Raw genomic sequence first — 7,288 nt, 5'->3', positions numbered from 1 at the left:
ACCAAGTTTACAAACTATAATTTCAAGTTAATATAAGTTAATATATTAAACTTCTCAAATGCATTCAGATTTCAAATTCAGTTCTATAAATTCAGATTGAAAACCAGAGACCAACATCCTGGTGCTTTACAGTGCTTGACTTGGTCTGAAATAGGTGCCGGTACTCAATTTGGGTGTCGGTACTGTTTATATTTAGGTCCAGAAGCTCCACAATACTTTTGAGCTAATATTTTCTAAAAGTAACAGGAGCTCAAGCAGTAGAACATTTGAAATGCTGGTACTCAGCTCTGGTGCGCTCCTGCCTAAGTCAAGCACTGCTACTTTGCCAGCCAGGAAAGGTAGAGGATAACAGATTTAAAGACTGTGTTAACACACTTAGCTAAAGCCTATAGAGACTCACATTGGAAGTGTAAAAATACCCATAAAACCTAGCGGGCAAACAGGGAAACAGTTCCAGTTGTTTTTCCACCATTCATTTTTTTCATAGGGGATTTTAGAAACACTTAAAATAGGAGCTGTGTTTTGTGTAGGCTTACCCTGGCGTGACGTTTTGATAAGCCATTTAAATCTCTCTCGGAGAAGGTGACATAAATATATTTGTCTATTTACTCTCAGATTCGAAAAACGAATTAGCATAAAAGTAGAGATCATGCAAGACTAGAAATCCCTGCAAGCTCCTGCACATCATCTCTGACACCTTTGTTAACAGGTATTATATCCATTTAAAACTTGCACAGGACAGTTCACAGAATTGTCCACTTAAAATATATTTAGCCAATTTATTCATTACTACATGGTAGTTAATCTAGAGATGATCTAGATAGAGACTGCTTCAATTAGGCAGTCTCGTCCAGATCATCATGGCATTTGTAGTTCTTTATAATAGCCACATGAGCAGTTTCATTTTACTAGGCAAGTCAGTAAGAACAAATTATTTTTTTCAATGACAGCTTAGGAACAGTGGGTTAACTGCCTTGCTCAAGGGCAGAACAACAGAATTTTACCTTGTCAGCACCAGGATTTGATCTAGCAACCTTTCAGTTACTAGTTCAATGCTCTAACCACTAGGCTACCTGTCACCTCAGTTAGGTAGTTAATTAGCATTTCATTTTGGGGGATTAAATACAGGCTAATTTAGTGATAAAAGTCACTTTGTCCTATGGAGATGTACACGGTTATCAAAATGGCAGTCTACACGAAACACAGCCTTTATTTTAAGTGTTTCTAAAAAAATAAAAAAAGAACGGTGTTTGACCGCTAGGTTTTTATGGGTATTGTGACTCATACAGTGGTACTCTATTTGGATACATTCAGGAAGTTCATGTAAAGGACTGCACCCTGCTTGCTTATCAAGTACCGCTTAAAGTGCCAGGGCCCTCATTTATCAATGTTGCGTAGAAAAGCTTCTAAATTAACTGTACGAAGAAAATGTAGAATGTTCGCAAGTACAACAAAGTTTGTATTTATCAATTGCTCGTACGCTTGATTTACACACACGTATATGTATTTTGCCTTGATAAATCAGACACGTTCTAAAACACTGCTAGTGCACGTGAAGTCTAATTTACATAAAGAACCGCCCTAAATGACCAATTATGGTCATAAACCTTCCCTTTAACGCTGCAAGAAATGTCACTAATTTCTGTCCGCCAACGTGGAGAAATCAAAGAAAATAAACTTTTTCGCTGAAATAGAAATATAACTTTTGATCACTGAAGTGGAAGCAAAACAAGACATACTTTTTGGAGCCCTCAGCAATGGCTTGACAAATAAGAGAACAAATATTGCTTGGGAGCAGGTTAGAGTTGTGGTAAATTCTGCCTCTGAGTGCAGAACAGTTAATTAAATTAAATAAATGGTTTGATTGGAAAACGTATGCAAAAAACAAACAAAAAAAAGATCCACAAAAGGGATAGAAGTGCAACAGGAGGAGTACAGAGTGACTCTTCACTGTCTACAATGGACCAGCGCATTGGCAGCATAATTGGAGAGACCTCAGTGTCTGGCATCATTTGATGGTGATACTGAGGACCCTCTCCCAGACCCTGAAGGAATAGCAGACACCAACTGATGGTAAGCCAAACTTTATTTTCGCAACCATATTCAAACATGGAACACATCTAAATATTTTTTCCTGACAAATATATAACAAAACATGAAATCTTCACAGATGTGGGTGATTTGCCTGACCCCCTCAGCCATCCCCAGGCCTACAAGAAGTGTGTCTGCTTTGGCGAGCACTTCAGCTGTGCGGCATGTTTTGACTGACGCAGTACTGAAACAACAAGAGATCAACACATCAATTATTGTACTCCAACAGCAGCTGGAGGATGTATGCAACGGCCTGAGAGAGAAATCAATCATTGAAATAACTTAAGCATGTGAGACAAATTCTGACGCAATGTAAACGTGTTTTCCTTGTCGATTTGATTACAAGATTTGGAAGAACAGATACCTTTAAACCGTTGTATGATATTGACTCTTGTCTTCAGTTCCAGAGCTATGGGTGGTGGGAAACACTCCGTCAGGCATGGGCTCATCGGATCTGGGTGGATCATTCAGTGGAATGCCATTTTTGAATGCAATGTTGTGCCTTGACAATGTAGCAAACCTAAAAAGGAATTTGCACATTGTATTACATTCACGCAATGGCATTTGAAGATGTCATTTCAAAGGCAAGCCTTGCTAGGCTGGTATTGCAGTGTGCCTCCTGTCCCAGACAAGCACAGCCAACTCCCTTTCAACAGGCCTATGGTGCGCGCCACTGTTCTTGTGCGTGCGTGGCCTTGGTTGTACCTTGCATCTTGTTGGTTTGTGAGGGGAGTCATCAGCCATGGTTTTTAATGGGTAGCCCCGGTCTCCTGTAGTTATGAACACAACATTCAGTTTCCCATTAGAGGTCGAACATGGCAAATAAAACACTAGTCACTTACCAATAAGCCATCCATACTCAACAGCTCCCGTCTGGAGGTTAAGGCCAACTGAACTGTTGTTCTGCGCAATGACTGAATCATGTGTCCCACCTGGCCACTACAGTCAACAAAGACAAATGTGAGTCACAGATGACCTGCACATTGACAGAATGGAAACCTTTTCTGTTGACGAAGTTGATTTTGTTCACTGATGGTGCTTTTATTGCGATGTAGGTGCAGTCAATTGTTCCCTTTTCACTCTGGCCTGTTGCACAGCAGTGTACGGAAACAATGTATTGTGGGGTCAATGAAATAATGCCATGAAGGACTGCAGGCAATATTCGGCTCATGGTTGGTTGTGAAATGCCAGACCAATCCGCAGTCTCCCGTTGGAATGTTCCAGTGGCCAAAACTTCCAGGGTGGAGAGGACTTGGGTGTGCACTGGGATTGCATTGGTGCGTTACGTCTCACTTTCTAATACTGGAGAGAGTTGGATGCAGAGATACAATAAAATATGCCTTGGGAAACTTAATCTACTAATAAGCCAAGCGTCGCTCTCAGCAAAAGATTCTGCACGCTCATTGAAAACAGCTCCCTGCGTAATGCAGCTTGTGCCAGATTGACTTTTCTACCACAAGGTGCTGTGCGTACACATGGTCAGAGTTGTGCTTAAATTTACGCACATTCTCAAGTATAAGTACAAATTGATAAATCCCACACTTTGCTTAGAAATGATCACACGCATGCTTTACGAACATTTCTTTTCAAACTCCACATTGATAAATGACTGCCCAGGATGATGTCTCTGAATTTAGAAAACTGAATCTGAATGCATCTGAGAAGTTGAATAGAGTGCATTATTTATTTATTTATTTATTTATTTCACCTTTATTTAACCAGGTAGGCAAGTTGAGAACAAGCTCTCATTTACAATTGCGACCTGGCCAAGATAAAGCAAAGCAGTTCGACACATACAACGACACAGAGTTACACATGGAGTAAAACAAACATACAGTCAATAATACAGTATAAACAAGTGTGAGCAAATGAGGTGAGATAAGGGAGGTAAAGGCAAAAAAAGGCCATGGTGGCAAAGTAAATACAATATAGCAAGTAAAACACTGGAATGGTAGATTTGCAATGGAAGAATGTGCAAAGTAGAAATAAAAATAATGGGGTGCAAAGGAGCCAAATTAATTAATTAAATAAATACAGTAGGGAAAGAGGTAGTTGTTTGGGCTAAATTATAGGTGGGCTATGTACAGGTGCAGTAATCTGTGAGCAGCTCTGACAGCATTCGGGAAGTATTCAGAGCTCTAGAGTGCCTCTGTGGCGATGGGAGACACTTCCAGAAGGACAACCATCTCTGCAGCACTCCACCAATCAGGGCTTTGTGGTACAGTTGCCAGATGGAAGTCACTCCTCAGTAAAAGGAACATGATATCCTGCTCTGAGTTTGCCTAAAGACTCAGACCATGAGAAACCAGATCCTCTGGTCTGATGAAACCAAGATTGAACTTTTGGGCCTGAATGCCAAGCGTCACGTTTGGAGGAAACCTGGCACCCTCTCTACGGTGAAGCATGGTGGTGGCAGCATTATGCTGTAGAGATGTTTTTCAGCAGTAGGGACTGGGAGACTAGTCAGGGTCGAGGGAAAGATGAACAAAGCAAAGTACAGACAGATCCTTGATGAAAACATGCTCCATAGCGCTCAGGACCTCAGACTGGGGGGAAGGATAACCTTCCAACAGGACAACGACCCGAAGCACACAGCCAAGACAACGCAGGAGTGGCTTCAGGACAAGTCTCTGAATGTCCTTGAGTGACCCTGCCAGAGCCTGGACTTGAACCTGATCAAACATCTCTGAAGAGACCTGAAAATAGCTGTGCAGCAACGCTCCTCAACCAACCTGACAGCGCTTGAGAGGATCTGTAGAGAAGAATGGGAGAAATTCCCCAAATACTGGTATGCCAAGAAGTGTCAAGGCTGTAATCACTGTCAAAGGTGCTTCAACAAAGTACTGAGTTAAGGGTCTGAATACTTATGTAAATGTGATATTTCAGTTTTGTATTTGCAAAACAATCTTGACCTGTTTTTGCTTTGTCATAATGGGTTATTGTGTGTAGATTGATGAGGGGGGAAAAACAATTCAATACATTTTAGAATACGGATGTAGCATAACATTTTATTTTTTTTTAAGTTAAGGGGTCTGAATACTTTCTGAATGATCAATGTTTCTTTTGAAATAGTATTTAAATAGGAATAGTTTCACCATATTAAAACGAGAGTTCAGTTCATATAACATGGTTGACCTTAGAATGAGGGTCATGTTTATTTATTTTTTACCTTACAATTAATAACTAATCATATGAAATACGTAAACTCCAGAAATTACTATGTCAAAGCATTGTAAAGGGCTTAACAACGATGGTGAAAACCTTTGGGTTTAAGTGGGTTAAAATATTCCTAGAAGTCACAGAGTGTCTTTATTGATATAAAAACGTGTTCTATATTAATGGGTAATTCGTTTAATATAACATACTTTTAAAATGTAAAATTGGTGCACAATTTATACTTAAAATATCAAAGGGATGCAGAAGGGACTCATTTCGTGGAACGACCAGTACACAATAGCAACATTTGTGTCTATTGTCGAAAAACAAACCTTCATAATTGCAAGTGTGTGCAGTAAAATGTAATTAAAATCATCCCAGAACCATTGAGCACATAACATAAGCCAGCATCTCTTCATATTTATTTTGGGTTGGACAAATGGAACGAATAGATAGATATAGATCTGTATTATTTACATTATGCAACCGAAAACAAAAGTTAATAATGAATGTGTAGAAATACAAAGTATCCATGAATAAAAAATAAAATAATTATATTAAAAACTCACACACATCATACTCAACATATTATGATAGAAATTAGTGCTGTGAATGAAAGTGAAATGTACAAGTAAAGTTGAAGTCTGTTTCACCACAAGGTGGCACAAGTTCATTACGGTTGATGTGAATTTCTTGAGGCTGAGGGTGTAACAGTATAGCTTCCGTTCCTCTCGCCCCTTCCAAGGCTCGAACCAGGGACCCTCTGCACACATCAACAACTGACACCCACAAAACACTGTAACCCATCGCTCCCTAAAACCCTCGGCCCTTGTCTGCAAGGGGAACAACTACTTCAAGGTGTCAGAGCGAGTGACGTCACCGATTGAAACGCTATTAGCGCGCACCCCGCTAACCAGCAAGTCATTTCACATCGGTTACAAGAGCATATGAGCTTCTTTGTACGTGTGTTTTTGCTGTGATATATCTATAACAGGAATGTGCAGCTGACTCCAAGTGCCTGTATGTTTTAAACTCGCAAGTGTGCAGTCTTGTTTTTCCCAATATGAATGCCTGATTGAGGGTGTGCCTGTGTGGCGTGAGTGTTCATGTCTTTTTAAGCATATGCAGCTGTTTCAGTTGAGCTTTATGCACACAGCGTAAACCTTTATGCCTTTTGTGTTCTTCACCTACAGGTTTCTAGACTGTCATATCCTGCTGCTGAGCTCTGGAAATTATTGGCCACATTCCCAGCAGCGCAGGGTCATGGCTGGAAGGGATCCAGCTTTTGTCAAATTAACTTTAAAAGTATATTTTTTAAGCATTTTACCTAACCTTAACTTAATTCTCCTAACCTGCTATGTTAATTATACTAACCTGCTGCGTAAGTTCTAACCTGCTACGAAAAGTCAAATCGGACTTTAATTTGACAAAAGCTGGATCCCTTTTAGTCATGACCGCAGCACAGCCTCCTGGGGCAGATTTAGCCAATGTTCCCACCCAGGAATCCTGGACGTCTGACAGCAACCAGGCCAGACTCTCTTTCAAGTCCACACTCCGTCAGCCTCTCCCGGGCCGTGGCCCAGAGTCCGCCCTCCCTCCCAAGGCTGTCTCCCATCTTTATGGAGCGCCCAGAAAAACAGCCACTCTCCCTCCTAAATAACAATTTCTTAAAACTGCCTGCCACACCCGATTTTCTTTCTTTCCCTCCCTGACCTCTCCTGCCCCTTATGGTCACCCCTAACATTTCACACAACAGAAATCTTTCTCATGTTAGTCTGGAAGCAGTTAAAACCATGCTGTTAGATGTGAAGGCCAAGGTTAAATGGGGAAAGTTTAATGGCAACATTTCCATAGAGCTTTTTCATGTTGAAACAAGTATTTTTTTAGACTTTGTTAGAGCATGTTTGGATTAAATATCAGTTTTCAATTACACCTCATGCAGCCATGTGAGATTTTGAAAGATGGCAATAGGCCTGGAAAGTGAAACGTATCAGAACATGTTTTTCTCATACAATACATGCACAAATATGAACTTTTGTGT

The sequence above is a fragment of the Oncorhynchus clarkii genome, chromosome 12, assembly GCF_045791955.1.
Source record: "Oncorhynchus clarkii lewisi isolate Uvic-CL-2024 chromosome 12, UVic_Ocla_1.0, whole genome shotgun sequence".
Classification (NCBI taxonomy): Eukaryota; Metazoa; Chordata; class Actinopteri; order Salmoniformes; family Salmonidae; genus Oncorhynchus; species Oncorhynchus clarkii.
This window is presented reverse-complemented; position numbering follows the sequence as displayed.